Source organism: Anomaloglossus baeobatrachus, chromosome 1 (assembly GCF_048569485.1).
Source record: "Anomaloglossus baeobatrachus isolate aAnoBae1 chromosome 1, aAnoBae1.hap1, whole genome shotgun sequence".
Taxonomy (NCBI): Eukaryota; Metazoa; Chordata; class Amphibia; order Anura; family Aromobatidae; genus Anomaloglossus; species Anomaloglossus baeobatrachus.
Window position 1 is genome coordinate 227,529,358 of NC_134353.1, and position 16,781 is coordinate 227,546,138.

The 16,781-nt window shown below is 47.4% G+C and overlaps 1 protein-coding gene across 2 annotated transcripts in view; it reads left to right on the forward strand.

The window, feature by feature from the left end:
- Positions 1 to 2,677: 2,677 nt before the first annotated feature.
- ELF2 (E74 like ETS transcription factor 2) overlaps positions 2,678 to 16,781 on the forward strand; it is a 170,509-nt gene continuing 156,405 nt past the window's right edge. Inside the window, exons 1-2 of one of the 2 annotated variants that reach the window (XM_075348542.1) lie at positions 2,678 to 2,795; positions 14,810 to 14,889. The gene's annotated coding sequence lies outside the window, so the exon portion shown is untranslated. The remainder of the gene's footprint in view (positions 2,796 to 14,809; positions 14,890 to 16,781) is intronic. The other variant, XM_075348550.1, reaches the window with a different exon arrangement.

A 16,781-nucleotide genomic window follows, 5' to 3' on the forward strand; every position in this document is an offset into this window, starting at 1 on the left:
TAGTGGGGCTCACACTAGTTCTCGCAGTACCATTAGTGGGGCTCACACTAGTTCTCGCAGTACCATTAGTGGGGCTCACACTAGTTCTCGCAGTACCATTAGTGGGGCTCACACTAGTTCTCGCAGTGCCATTAGTGGGGCTCACACTAGTTCTCGCAGTGCCATTAGTGGGGCTCACACTAGTTCTCGCAGTACCATTAGTGGGGCTCACACTAGTTCTCGCAGTACCATTAGTGGGGCTCACACTAGTTCTCGCAGTGCCATTAGTGGGGCTCACACTAGTTCTCGCAGTACCATTAGTGGGGCTCACACTAGTTCTCGCAGTACCATTAGTGGGGCTCACACTAGTTCTCGCAGTACCATTAGTGGGGCTCACACTAGTTCTCGCAGTACCATTAGTGGGGCTCACACTAGTTCTCGCAATACCATTAGTGGGGCTCACACTAGTTCTCGCAGTACCATTAGTGGGGCTCACACTAGTTCTCGCAGTACCATTAGTGGGGCTCACACTAGTTCTCGCAGTACCATTAGTGGGGCTCACACTAGTTCTCGCAGTACCATTAGTGGGGCTCACACTAGTTCTCGCAGTACCATTAGTGGGGCTCACACTAGTTCTCGCAGTACCATTAGTGGGGCTCACAGTAGTTCTCGCAGTACCATTAGTGGGGCTCACACTAGTTCTCGCAGTGCCATTAGTGGGGTCACACTAGTTCTCGCAGTGCCATTAGTGGGGCTCACAGTAGTTCTCGCAGTACCATTAGTGGGGCTCACACTAGTTCTCGCAGTGCCATTAGTGGGGTCACACTAGTTCTCGCAGTACCATTAGTGGGGCTCACACTAGTTCTCGCAGTGCCATTAGTGGGGCTCACACTAGTTCTCGCAGTGCCATTAGTGGGGCTCACACTAGTTCTCACAGTACCATTAGTGGGGCTCACACTAGTTCTCGCAGTGCCATTAGTGGGGCTCACACTAGTTCTCGCAGTGCCATTAGTGGGGCTCACACTAGTTCTCGCAGTGCCATTAGTGGGGCTCACACAAGTTCTCGCAGTGCCATTAGTGGGGTCACACTAGTTCTCGCAGTACCATTAGTGGGGCTCACACTAGTTCTCGCAGTGCCATTAGTGGGGCTCACACTAGTTCTCGCAGTGCCATTAGTGGGGCTCACACTAGTTCTCGCAGTGCCATTAGTGGGGTCACACTAGTTCTCGCAGTGCCATTAGTGGGGCTCACAGTAGTTCTCGCAGTGCCATTAGTGGGGCTCACACTAGTTCTCGCAGTGCCATTAGTGGGGTCACACTAGTTCTCGCAGTACCATTAGTGGGGCTCACACTAGTTCTCGCAGTGCCATTAGTGGGGCTCACACTAGTTCTCGCAGTGCCATTAGTGGGGCTCACACTAGTTCTCACAGTACCATTAGTGGGGCTCACACTAGTTCTCGCAGTGCCATTAGTGGGGCTCACACTAGTTCTCGCAGTGCCATTAGTGGGGCTCACACTAGTTCTCGCAGTGCCATTAGTGGGGCTCACACAAGTTCTCGCAGTGCCATTAGTGGGGTCACACTAGTTCTCGCAGTACCATTAGTGGGGCTCACACTAGTTCTCGCAGTGCCATTAGTGGGGCTCACACTAGTTCTCGCAGTGCCATTAGTGGGGTCACACTAGTTCTCGCAGTGCCATTAGTGGGGTCACACTAGTTCTCGCAGTGCCATTAGTGGGGCTCACAGTAGTTCTCGCAGTGCCATTAGTGGGGCTCACACTAGTTCTCGCAGTGCCATTAGTGGGGTCACACTAGTTCTCGCAGTACCATTAGTGGGGCTCACACTAGTTCTCGCAGTGCCATTAGTGGGGCTCACACTAGTTCTCGCAGTGCCATTAGTGGGGCTCACACTAGTTCTCACAGTACCATTAGTGGGGCTCACACTAGTTCTCGCAGTGCCATTAGTGGGGCTCACACTAGTTCTCGCAGTGCCATTAGTGGGGCTCACACTAGTTCTCGCAGTGCCATTAGTGGGGCTCACACAAGTTCTCGCAGTGCCATTAGTGGGGTCACACTAGTTCTCGCAGTACCATTAGTGGGGCTCACACTAGTTCTCGCAGTGCCATTAGTGGGGCTCACACTAGTTCTCGCAGTGCCATTAGTGGGGCTCACACAAGTTCTCGCAGTGCCATTAGTGGGGTCACACTATTTCTCGCAGTACCATTAGTGGGGTCACACTAGTTCTCACAGTACCATTAGTGGGGCTCACACTAGTTCTCGTAGTGCCATTAGTGGGGTCACACTAGTTCTCGCAGTGCCATTAGTGGGGCTCACACTAGTTCTCGCAGTGCCCTTAGTGGGGTCACACTAGTTCTCACAGTACCATTAGTGGGGCTCACACTAGTTCTCGCAGTGCCCTTAGTGGGGTCACACTAGTTCTCGCAGTGCCATTAGTGGGGTCACACTAGTTCTCGCAGTACCATTAGTGGGGCTCACACTAGTTCTCGCAGTGCCATTAGTGGGGCTCACACTAGTTCTCGCAGTGCCATTAGTGGGGTCACACTAGTTCTCGCAGTGCCACTAGTGGGGTCACACGTGCGGGTGGCAGTAGTCCCGCGTGGAGCCCGCTCTCGCCCGTCCCGGAGGCAGTGTGTGATCAGTGGAGGCCGGGCTCCGTGGTCCCGCCTCCCCTCCTGTGACACAGTCGGTGTATCTCCGCTCTGTCATCCCCTCCTCCCGCCTCATACTCTCTGTTGTCACCGCTGCCACCCCCACCCTCCGGCGGTCGCTCCGTGCCCCGGGACCTCGTTCTTGGCAAGGTAAGGGTGCCGTCCCCGGGAGAGCTGCGCCCCGGACAGCCCTGTGTGATAGCGCCCCATGCAGCCAGCGGACATGATGGCAGCTCCGGCAGCGGTGATCCCGGGGTGCGAGGCTTGTGCCCTGTGCTGGCCACCTCCGTGCCCTGCTTAGCTGGGTTTTGCCGCCCTTGCCCTTTAACCTCTCCAGTGTATGGCAATTCCCCGCGCACGTCAGGGGTTAACAGGCCGGAGGTCCGTCTCCCTCCATTGCAGCTCCTCGCAGCAGCCATCCTGAGCCCTGGGAGCCGAGTCCTGGCCGCTGGGGGTGGGGATGTGCCTGGTGTCATTGGGGCCTACATGTTTGTTGTGAAACCCAGTGCGGTGTGCCTGGGAGGGAGCGCTTGGCCGGGCAGAGTGGGCGCTGCTCCCGGGTCAGGGGGGCCATGCACGTGAAGTTCGCTGTCACTTCTGCTTCGCACTTGTTTGTAGTCTGCTACTTTCGCTTTTTCTTGTGTTTAGATGATGAGGCACCTTACTGATGGGGCATGAGACCTGGAGTGTGCTGCCTGTCACTGAGTGCCTGTCACTGTCAGCTAGTGACAGCAGTGTGCAGTGGCGTCAGTCCAGGCTGGCTGCTGCTGGTGATGCCTCTCCAGGGCAGAGTTGTCCTGAGCCATCCAGCCAGGGTCACTCCAGAGATGGCTGCCCATTGGGCCACAACACCCATCTCCCAGGACTCCTCCATGAACACACACTAGGGCCAGGCATGCAGGCTTACTGGCATGGGGAAAGCCTGGCAGCCCTCTTAGCCAGTCGCTGGCCCCATACACAGCAGATGGTTGCCCAATGCTCAGTCATATATGTGTAGCTGAGCAGTTTGGTGCGGAGGGTTGAAGTGGCTTGGGCTGCACCGAGGCCTCCGCTTCTCATGGACTTCCTGCAGATTACACAGATGTTCTGTCAGATAAGTCAGCGCCTTGTGATCTGCGTCATCCTCAGTAATACACAAGCATGTCTCCCATGAAGGCTGGCACTGTTATTAGTGAATAGAGGGTGGTACATGTCATTGTAACGTCCACATAAAGCCAAGGCCTAACGTTTACCCTCAGGGCATTGCTTAAGGCATCACACCAGCTTACCTTTTCCCGTAGTCCATGTTGGTGCCACCTCTTACCACCAAAACAACGCACGCACCACGCCATCCACACAATTATTATTATTATAGCTCCATTTATTCCATGGCGCTTTACATGTGATTAGAACAACCCCTGGGTCCCCTGAGGAAGTCACACGAAACACGTGTTGGGACTGTCCCCATGTGTGTCCACATGACATTTGTTTTTCATTGGTAAGCTCCCTGTCTGATTCCATGGTGCTGATGGTATTTTCTATGACCTTTCTGCGCTCCAGCATGTGACTATCTGACTTTGTTCAGTATTGTGTATTAGTAATGGCTGGTATCTGTCTTTATACATAGGATTTGGACCTAATACCTAGCACTGTGTACATCAGGGAGATCACATAGGAATCACCTTGCATGTGGCCCCATATGGGGATTTTTGTCGCTTGTCTCTGTCTGAACCTGTCTAAACTTTTTCTAATATATTATATACCCCATGTATATTGTGTTGAATAAAACTTTATGTGCACTATAGCGCTCATTACTTGCTATTTATTTATCATGGGATATATCACTTAGGCAAATTCAAAGACTTCTATTTTCTTCTAATTGCGCTTTACATGTGAGAAGGGTATACATAATAGGGACAAGTACAATAATCATAAACAATACAATACAATACAAGGCACAGACTGGTACAGGAGGAGAGAGGACCCTGCCCGCGAGGGCTCACAGTCTATAGGGGATGGGTGAGGGGACAGTAGGTGAGGACAGAGCTGGGTGCGCAGCGGTGTGTGCATAAAGCAATTCATCAGACTAGGCCGCTTATTTCCAGCAACCAGCTCTGATACCCTTTGTGGGCACTCTCAGGACAGGGTGAGCATGGACACTGAGCCCCCTGTATCCTGACAACGTGCTCTCACAGCCAGTGTGACATTGTTTTCAACACTTTGTGCTACAGGGTATTCATGAGCTCAGACCCCCTGGTAAGCCTCTGTTACCCCCTTGTATTAATGAGCTTTTGGGTAGAATTGAGAAGAAAAATGCACAGGGCACTACTCTGGATGATGATATCAGTCGGAGTTCACATTTAGCGTTTTGCTGTATATATAGGTAGGAAAAAGAATAAGCACTCACCGATTGTTGCTGTGTAGAAGTGTGGACATTGATTCACACTAAGGAGTTACATGCTGTGGCAAGCGGGGAGGGGGTAAGACAGGACAGCACGTAACTCCTTAGTATGAATAAATGTCCACTCTTCTACACAGCAACAATCGGTGAGTGCTTATTCTTTTTCCTACCTATATATACAGTATTAATGAGCTTTGAGTGCCCATCCCCTAGACCTGGTTGGTTCATCGGTTGCCCTTTCTTGGACCATTTTTGCTATGTTCCAACCATTGCATACTGAGAACACCTCATAAGACCTGCTGTTTTCTCTCCCCCAGTTGGCTAACCATCACAGCATGGCCCTGGTTTTGTTGTCATGCGATGATCGATGAGTGAGCTCTACCATACTTGAGTTCTCGGGTCTCGTAATGAGCAGTTAGTTGATCAGATGGGTGCGACTCAAATACCAAGCATAATGAAAATCATTGGGGGACTCAAGCATTTTTCCAGAAGATTTCCAGTAAAAAATGCTTGAGTCCCCCATTGACATCCATTACTCTTGGGTGCACAAGTCGCGCTCATCCGAGCATCCTACTGGTAGTGCTCGCTCATCACTAATAGTCACTGTTATAGGCCTCACTTGTTAGTGGTTTATTATTGTGGCTGATCAGTGTATGTGTCTAAATTTGGTAGTCTTGTTTAGATGTGGTGGGTTAAGGCCATGTGCACACGTTGAGTATTTTGAGAGTTTTTTACTTCAGAATTTGGTGAGTTTTTTTACCTCAGAATTTCAGTACTTTACATCACTATTTGTGGCCAAAACCAGGAGTGGAACAATGAGAGGAAAAGTATAATAGAAACATGTCACCACTTCTGTATTTCTTAGGCTAGGTCCACATTTTCGTTGTTTTGCATCAGTCACATGCGTTGCTTGACACTTGTGACTGATGCGTTGTACAACGGGTGACAAGAATTGGAATTGTCATCATAAAGCAGATTCTGTTGTAAAACGTGAGAGAGAGAACGATCAGCTGATCGCTCTCATTAGCCGGCCGCTGGGTGATCAGCTAATCGCTCACAGAAGGCGACTGCCGGGCGATCAGCTGATCCTTCGGCCACCAAGAGAGAGCATGCGCAACGAAATCAAAAGGATTCCGCTGCTCAAAAAAAAACGCTACATGCTGCGTTCCTGCTGCCCGACGGTCAGTCGTTCCATGACTGATCAGTCGGACGGCGGATGCAACGCAGCGTCATCAGTCTCAATCCGCCTCTCATACAAGTCTATGGGAACAACGGAATCCGCCAAACGGATTGCGTTGTTTATCAGAGCGGCGGATTGTGACTGATCATAAACAACGGAAATGTGGACCTAGCCTTACCCACTCCTAGTTTTGGCTACAAATACTGAGGTAAAAAACTCACCAAATACTCAGCGTGTGTTCGTGGCCTTACTGTTGTGTTTCAGCGTGTGTTTTGGGCAGAAAGTCTACACCAAGGCACAATAACGCTAGTGATTCTAGGTTTCTTAAAAAACCTCTCGTGCTCTGTACAGATGCCGGATGCATTGCCCAGGACCCAGAGCCATTCAGCGATGCACAGACCCCTGTATATAATGGAGTGATAACCATCTGGCACCGCTCTGTAGTGCACGGAGTTGGTGCACAGTTTTTATTTAACATCCATGTGCAAGTTGATTTGTTGCCTATAGGTTCTGTGGCCGCAGGGGGCCACTTTCTGCACAGTGAGTGTGCACTCAGCTTACAGTGTATGTTGGGAGCTTTTCTCGACATAGGGTATGTTCACACGCTATAGGCTCTACGCTCTGTAAGGATTCTGCAGTGTCTGAGCCGGGAACAGCGGTCATGTGGCCACAAGTATGCGATATACACACTCCCGGACAGAATCCGACTAGATGAGTGGCCTTGCTCAGTGCAAGTGTATTGCACACAGTGTGCGCTGGGAGGATTCACAAGTCTGCAGTGATACATATGGACTGAAGAATTGTCACTATAGACTGGACAACCCCTTTAAGTATTTGCAGCAGAAATATCTTGTCTTATACAGAATTTCGCACCAGATTGCACTTTCCTATACTGAGAGTTATACCATACTTTTAACAGCAAAGGGTCCTTATGGTGGACGATGACTCGTAAAGCATTCGGATAATTCGTACCGAATATTGTTCCAATATTTGGTGTGAATAATGTACCTAATGTAAGTCAATGGGTAATCCGAGCATTTTTTTGAAAATTTCCCAAATCAAGCCCAAGATATCTGAATGATGTACAGCTTTGCTTGGCATAAGGGTTTTCTACCTTTGCCCTTGCAGGATAAAGTGGCTAAAGGAGAAGAACCTCCCCCAGAATGTGCGGCAGCTTGCTGGGGACGTGCCTGTCTGCTGAGGCGGCTGGAATTTCCAATTATATCATGCCTTAAAGCTGTTTTATTCACTATAGGATAAAAAATGGATTCCGATGTGTTTCACATAGTTGCATCATATTTTGTGTGCTGATATTGGTCACCGTATGATTGTGAGGATAGTGTTAGTCACACATGAGGAGCCTTTTTGGGGGCTGCATTATTATTAGAATAATTCCTCTGAGAGGAGGGTCATACGTGGTGCTACGGTGCAGCTGTGGTGTGGCAACATGACGGTAGCGGCAGTTAGGGTATACGAAAGCGAGTGCACATTGCATGGTGTAAATGGCGGAGCAGTTGTGCAAAAACTTCACTCGCTTATTGACTGGTGCTGCAACCCCTCCACATACCCCTACCCCAGTAATGCCTTTAAGAGTCAGGAGAATAGATAACAAAACCAGAATAGATAAAAATTAAAGGAGCTGTCCAAATAGCAGATGGCCCCATGACCAGCTGATTGCTGTAGGTTGGAACTGTGTGCCCACCTGTGGCTGGCCAATAGCTGCACGATAGTTGAGTTTCGGCTGCACTTGGCCTATCCCCGTGATAACACGTGAATATATAGTAAATTGTCAGGCTCATGTGGCCACTGTGGTTTTAAAGTTTCTGCTTAAATGATTATTTAAAGGGGTGGTTCATCCATATTTTTTATTTTCTAGATCGATGTTATGTTGAGAAACAATGTTTCTCTCAAATACCTTATGTTGGCAATAGTGCCTGTGAGAGGCACTATTGCAGACCGCTGTTCCCCATCGCCTGACCCCTGGAGTCCGTGACCTCGGGGATCCGGTGATGTCACGTCAACTTCCTGTTAACCTGACATCACCGCGGCCGGCCCCAGTCTTCCTGAGTCACTGAGCTGCGGGCGGTGTTTCACCGCTCATCACAGCCCAGAGTATCTCTTGCTTGCGGTGCTCTGCTGTGAGGGAGGAGGGAGCTGATGGGCTGACATGCTGGGCTGTGGTGAGTGGTGAAACGCCGCCCACAACCAAACACTCACGGACACTGCAGCCGGCCTCGGTGATGTCAGGTTGACAGGAACTTGACATCACTGGATCCCCGAGGTCACAGACCTCGGGGGTCAGGCATGGGGAGCAGCGGTCTGCAATAGCGCCTCTCACAGGCACTGTTGCCAACATAAGGTATTTGAGAGAAACATTGTTTCTCAACATAATATCGATCTAGAAAATAAAAAATATGGGTGAACCACCCCTTTAATTTTGCAGATGTTTCATCTGGAAAAACTGCTCAGCTATTGTAACACCGAGTTCACATGTCCTCTAGTCATCCGTTAGAGCGGATCCGTTGGCAAAAAAGTTCTGCAAGCGCAACTTTTTTGTCAGTTTTGAAAATGTTGATTTTTGCAGGAGCCATTTGTTTTTTAACGTGGGTGTCTATGGAAAACAGATCCATTATCTGATTGCTATTTATCTTCCATTTGAAACTGATCCAGTGAGGAAAAAACAGATCCATTACAAAGGAAAGAAAAACAGATGGCTATATAGCAATCGATTATTGGATCCGTTTTCCATAGACTCCCATGTTAACAAAAACGGATCTGGCAAAAATAATATTTCCAAAACAGAAAAAGAAGTTTTTTGCCAATGAATCAACTCTAAGGGATGATTACTGGATATGTGAACTCGGCCTTACTGACCACGCTGCTTTGTGGGTAAGACGGCTGTTTCTCCACCTAAGGAACTGTGCGCACTTGCCGGTTTTTGCCACAGTTTTGCTGCATGTTATGTTCATAACATCTGTGCAGTGAATCACCAGCAAAACCTATGGGAAAAAAAAATGCAGTGCGCACTATGCGGAATTTGACAGCTGCATGTTTTGCTGCGGGATTCCCGCAGCAAAAACAATTGCATGTCACTTCTTTTCCGCACGTCGCTGCGGGATTTCACTTCATTGACTGCCATGTAATCGTGAAATCCCGCAGGGAATAACGCAGGTAACAAATTCTGTGCGGTTCATTGCGTTTTCCTGCATTATTCCCTCCGGTATTTCGCGGTTTACCTGCGGTAATGTTCATCGCTGCCTGCGGTTTGCAGGGAAGTGATGTCATTATGACAGGAAGAGGAAGCGGAGCAGAGCATAAACACACACACACACACAGATCACACACACACACACACACACACACACACACACACACACACACACACACACACAATCACACACAATACACACACACACACACACAATACACATAGAAAGCAAACGGACATATAGAAAAAAAAACACGTGGGCTCCGCTGTATTTTTACCGTCCAGCCGAGGTAAGCACACAGCGGCGGCCCGGTATTCTCAGGCTGGCGAGGGCGAGGGGCACGGTTAATTCCCCCCCCCCCTCCCCTCCCGCAGCCGAGAATATCAGCCCGCTGCTGCCCCGGGACTGTTGCATCTATTATACGGCAGTACTGGAGTGTCCCCGGCTCTTCCAGATGCCGTGATGCAGTGGCAATCCAGGTAATAACGAGTTAAATGGCAGCGGATCGCTGCCATTTAAGTCCAGGCTTGATCATGGCAGCGTCTGAGACGGCTGACATGATCAAGGCGTAAGTAAAGTGAATAAACACACACTGAAAAATCCTTTATTTTAAATAAAACACAAAAAAGCCCCTGTTTCACCCCTTTATTAACCCCTCCCGAAACACACAGCTCCGGCGTAATCCACGTCCTGCGATGCTTGCATCCAGCCGCAACTGACACACAACGTTGAATGCAGCCTCGTAACGAGCCTGCAGAGGTAACAACAGGGCATTTCCCACGGCCGGTAATGTGAACACACTACCGCTCGGGAGAAATGCAGCGTGTGCTCACAGGGACTCTATCTATCCCTCTATCTATTCTTCTATCTGTCTTCTATTCTTCTATCTATTTATCTGTCTGCTATCTATCTCAGAAGGAAATCACTTTTTTTTTCCAATGTGCTTTATTGCAATGAAAGCACATGTACCAACCCGCATGCGGCAATACCGCGAACAATACCGCGGTAAACCACATGCGGTTTTCGGCTGCGGTTTGCCGCGATTTTTTACCGCGGGTGCGGTAATCTTTCAGACCCTGCGGAATTTTCTTAAGAAAGTTCCGTTTTCCAGTGCGCACAGGGCCTAATAATGCTTGTGAAGAAATGAGCTGCTGCAGTTTTCAGCCACGTTGCAGTTGCACCTGCCGGCCTTACTGTGAGGCTACATCCCCGTGATGAGTATTTGGGGAGTTCTTGATATTGATTACTTTTTGCATTCATGCACCTATCATGCAGATTAGGTTATTTGCCTTTTTCATGCGTTTTTGTTGCATTTATGATGCTGCTGTTTTTGTCACCTTTTGGTACTTCGTGTTTTAAATAAAGCTGCTTTGTTTTGGATACTTCCTGGTATTTGGCTTTGATAAAACTTTATTGATAGTCATATACGGAATACATACAGTTTAGTGTTTCCCAGCAGATTACTCCCAGATGTCCGCATCTAGTGCTAATAATTGGGAAAAATCTGCACATAAAACTCAACCTACTCACAAGAGAAATTGATGTGTAAGACGCTGCTTTTTTGGCATGGTAAATACGTAGCTTCAAAGGCTCATTGTGGGAACTTAACCTTAGCTAGTATGATTCTTAAAGGTTCTTTCTAAGGTCATAAAACCTTGTCCAGAAACAGGCAATGAACGGAAAAAAGAGCCAATCTTTCCAGAGCGCTAGCTACAGTGCTCTCACCAGTCTTTATTTGTCTACAACGATGATATATCTACAAACAGACCAGCCTGGCCTCATCGGCGTATGTCACACAACTGCTAAGGCCAGTGATCGACTGCAGCGGTCTCTTGTGTAGATGGCACATAACTGTTGCAAATAAGTAAGCAAAGGCCATCGAGAGCAGCAGCGCTGGAACGGTGGGGGACCGAACGGGTGAATAGGTTCTTTTGTCATTTTATCATATCGGGAATTCCCATCTACCTAGTTCACACAGTGTTCATACTTATTACACGTTGTGAGATTTGGTAAAACTCTGGATACAAAACATAAAAAACAGAATGTTTGGTTTATTGTATTGAAGAATGAAATTTGTTGCACATTCCTATAGTGAAACTTGGCAAATACAAGTAATTTATTTATTTAAATATTGTGGCTGCGAGGCAGACGACTGGCCGGTACCATTGGCATAGGCACATGGGGATTGTTCATGTCTATAGAATGAACATTAAGCCAGTTTCAGACGTCCATGTTTAATTAGGTACCAGTCACACACATGGACACCTGTGACTGGTACAGGAGAAAACACGGGTCTGTGAAATAAAAAGATTTTCCATATTTACCTGCTTTCTTCGGCCCTCCTGCTCCTGACCGCCGCTCATTATATTCATCTATTATTCAGCGCACTCAGGACCTGGAAGCCGGTGCCGCGCTGGATACAGCACCGCTGGGACAGGTGAGTATTCTGCAACCACAGTGACATCCAGGAGGTCATCGGAGTTCCCAATGAACTCTGATGACATCCCCGCGACACCCACGCTACAGCTTCATGGGTTCATCAGAGTTCATTGGGAACTGTGATGAGTCCCCGATGCTGACACACACACACACACACACACACACACACACACACACACACACACACACACACACACACACACATACATATATGCACACATACACACACACACACACATATATATATATATATATATATATATATATATATATATATATATATATATATACACATATGAATACACGCAAAGCTGACACACATGGATACACCGAGCACATACACACATTGCGCACATGCATGTATACACTGAACACACACACACACACACTCTGCTGGATACTCACCTGTCCCCAGCGATGCGGTCCCTGACACTGACGTCCCCTGCGATGCTCCGGCTTCCAGCTCCTCAGTGCACTGAATATTCAGTGAGTATAATGAGCAGGGGTCAGGAGCGGGAGACTGCACCGCTGGATACAGGTAAATATAGAAAATCTTTTTATTAAAAAGACCCCTGTTTTCTCCGGTACGTGTCACACTGATGTCACACTGATTCCATCAGTGTGCGATCTGTGTGACACCCGTACTGCCAGAGAAAAAACAGACGTGTGCGTGCAGAGCCACGAGGGGTCACACAGTCCTTATGAAAACACGGCTGTGTGAGTAACTCCAGAGAATAACATGGATACGTGTGGCATCCGTGTTAAAAATGGATGTCACACATACCTTAAACATGGGCGTCTGAAACCGGCCTAATGGTGAACAGCTTAGTAACTTGACTCATAGATGGGGCCTAGAGATGAGGACTCCTCTGTGGTGTCTGTGTGCTGCATTAGATCATAGACACCCTCCTATTACTAATAGGTGGGCAGTGTTCAGAACAATCCCTTCTTCTGACCAGAAAACTTAGCACGTGTACACACTTCATATTTGCAGCAGCTTTTTCTGCACCAAAGCCACAGTGTTGGAAGGAAAATTATTGCCTAAAATACTGTTTTTTTTATACGTTGTTGATACTTTTTTTCATTGTTTTACATTCATTAGAATGGGTGAAAAGCACTGAAAGAATTGACCTGCTGCAGATAGAAAACAATGATTTCATTATTCAAATCTGTAAGGAAAAAAGGCAACGTGTGCATGAGATTTCAGAAATGTAATGAACTTTGTTGGTACAGTAAAGTGCAGCGGTGTTTACCATTGAATATACTACAAAAAAATCTCACAAAAACGCAGCATGTGAACAAGCCCTTAAAGGGAATCTGTCACCAGGTCTTTGCTCCCCATATGAGAGCAGCATAATGTAGAGACAGAGACCCTGATTCGAGCGCTGTGTCACTTACTCAGTTGTTTGCTGTCATTTTGATAAAATAAATGTTTTCTCTGCTGGAGATCTAGCAGTTATACAGACCTCATGAATATGCTGGACTACCTGGCAGCGGGCCAAGTAGTCCTCTAATGATAATCTACTGCTGATTAATCAGTGATTTTATCAAATTACACTAAGCAGCTCAGTAAGTGACACCGCCAGAATCAGGATCTCTGCCCCTACGTTATGCTGCTCTCAGATTAGGTGGCAAAAACCTGGTGACAGAATCCCTTTAAGACTAAGCTCTTATAAGTGTATAAACAATCTTCCAATTTTCATCCAGAAGAAAAGAACGATTTTTCATCTGTTATTCGCTTCTATACATCAGCAGTGACTCAGATTCACAGGACCAAAAGCAGTTTCCTATAATCGCATGGTATACAGCTGATCCATAAGGGATCCGTTTATTTTTTATTTTTTTTGTACCCACATTGACTTGAATGGGTGAATCACAGAACTATGGAAGAGACAGATGTGTATGCTGTGATTTTTTTTATTTATTTTTTTTTATAATTTACTTGTATATTTGATGTTTGTGAAAAACTGTCATCACAACAGCTCAACCATTGAATAATATTGGTCCTGCACTCGTACTGTCAGTCATGTAAATTTAACCCCAGGATGGCTTCACATACAGGGTTTTGCTTCCGTTCTTCATCACGCAGCAGATGTTACATTAAAATCTGTAGCGATATATAACGTATACTGAAGGTTTTTGTATTGTATTTTTCTCGGTCAGTGGCAGTCATAATACTGTACATACTGTAATTGGAGTTTTTTTCTGGCATTTTTATCATAGTCTTTTATGTACAAAATGATGCTAAACATAAAAGCCACTAAAAATACGTTTTATGGCGTTAATTTTTTTTTTTTTCTTTTCGAAATACTTTTTTTCATGTATTTCAAAATGTTAGAAAACAACAAAAAGCAAAGGGGCTATCCCGCATTGTATAAAGCCCATCAATATAAGATCGGAGGGGGAGTGAAGCTTGGCACCCCTCGATCACCTTCGCTGATGGCCGGATGTAAATCGCACCTCTGTATATTGATAGGGGGCTCCTACTGTACCCTATAAAAGTGTTGGCTGTCCCCTTTTGAATACCATCTTGTCAAGTGATGGCTAATGACTAGGCTATGCATCATTCTATAATTGGTAGCACATCCCCATGTTGATCCTTAGAAGTGGTTCCCACTCATGATAAGGACACGTATTTTGCTTTAATACTATAGCCCTATTGTTTTTTAGAATTGTTGGGGGTCCCGGAGATGAGACTCCCACTAATCATGAAATAATGGCCAATCCATTACAGGATCATAAAGCCTGTGTTTAGCAGGGTATAACTATATAGCAATTAAGCCGTCTGCCGGTGGGGTGCAGGACGGGGACGCGTGATTTTCCCAAGGTTAGCCCGCCGTAACATAAGGATCCTGCGTCGGACATTTGCATGCACTATGTGGATTGGGATTTGGTTGCAGTGATAATTTAGTGCTGTTATTACTGCACATAAATGACAGGCCTTCTTCTTTTTTAGGTATTTTTTTCTGGATATTTTGCAACATATCATTAGTGTCAGCCCTGACGTCTTACCCAGAACACACCGACACTGCCCTGGTAAGCTGGAAAGCAATGGCTTATGTTATGTGTAACATCTGTGCATGGCCTGTTACTCACTGTATGAAGGACACTTATGTCAGGAGGATTGTCCATTACCGTGCAGACGTCGGGGGAGTCCGCGGACCCGTGCTCTTCTCACTGTGGTTGGAGTGTTGTCCTTTAATTCCTTGAAATTACATTAGGAAGTCATTGTATTTAGCTGGAGTAGCAATTGTAGTTCATGAAATCGCTATTCTGGATCATGTTTTTCTATATCTGCAGTATGCTATCCCACTGTGCTTCCTCTTAGAAATTGATGAATATGTTAGCAACTGAGTGTTACTATTTGGGTGTGTGTCTGTGAAGGTTGCCATATACGTTAGGTGGCTGTCAGCCGAATGATGCTTTAGCCCATTGTTGGGCCAGCAGCCATCTTGGGTGTCTCTACCATACACAGGAGCGCTCACTCACCCGAGTGCACCTGTGTTTTCCATGAGAGAGCCATCAACCGATATCCCTGCCGGCGGCCTATCCAGGAGAATAAAGCAACTGGCAGTCTGAAATTGGACGTGCCCCATTGACCTCTTCCATGTTTATCTGTTGGCTGGCATCCACATACAAATTGGCCTGTATGGACCAATATTATTTTGTGTATTGGGGCCTTAAAGTGAACCTGTCAGGTGCAATATGCCCCCAGAGCCACGAGCAGTTCAGGGTGCATTTTCCTAATCCCTGCCTAACCGTCCCTCTATGTAGCAGCATAGATAAAGGGATCTTTAGAAAAAGTATTTCGAAAGATCTTTTATCTTATGTTAATGAGCGCAGGGACTAGTCCCAAAGGCGTTATATCCCCGACTAATCCGCCCTCTTAGTATGTTGACACGCCCACAGGGACGTACTAACATGCTATTCAATGCAGGATCACCAGCGGTGAGGCGCATACCTGTGTTCGCTGTGACCGCACTTCTGAATGCCGGGCACTTACGGTCATGCACAGTATGACGTCGGGTGTACGCGTCCAGGCTTCAGGGAGGTCTACTGCGCATGACTGGAAGTGCCGGGACTTCAGAAGAGCGGTCACAGGTACACACATCACCGCTGGTGATGCTGCATTGAATAGCATGTTAGTATGCCCCTGTGGGTGTACTAACATGCTAAGAGGATGGTTTGGATATCATGCCCTTGGGACTAGTCACCGTGATCGTTAGCATATGATAAATATCTTTAGAAATAGTTTTTGTAAAGATCCCTTTATGTATGCTAGTGTATACAGGGATTACTAATATGCACCCAGAACTGCTCGTGGCTCTGGGTGCATATTGCACCTGACAGGTTCCCTTTAAGGCTAAGTTCAAGTTTTCGTTGATTTGCATCAGTCACACGCGTCGCTTGACGCATGTGACTGATGCGCTGTACAACGGATGACAAAGAACAGAATTGGACTCCGTTGTGTGTGGGGGGCGGAGTTCGGGGTGGGTGGAGCCGAGCGGGGCCGTGGCACTCAGAACGTCAGTGCCGCGGGGACTGCAGGGCTGGGGACAGGTGTGTGTGTGTGTGTGTGTGTGTGTGTGTGTGTGTGTGTGTGTGTGTACATGCTGAGTGCGGGAGGGGGCAGAGCCGAGCGGGAAGTGTCAGGCTCCCTGCACAGCCAGGGTAAATATCGGGTATAAGCAAAGCACTTTTGCTTGGGTACCCAATATTTATCTTGGTTACCAGCATACACCGCTTAGCTCTGGCTCCCTGTACCCGTAACCAGTGTAAATATCGGGTAACTAACAAAAGCGCATTGCTTGGTTCCCGATGTGTATCCTGGTTACGGGTGCAGGGAGCCAGAGCGAGCATGCGCAGCAAAATCCTACGGATTGCGCTGCTCAAAAAACGTTACAGGCTGCGTTGCTCCCACCCGGCGG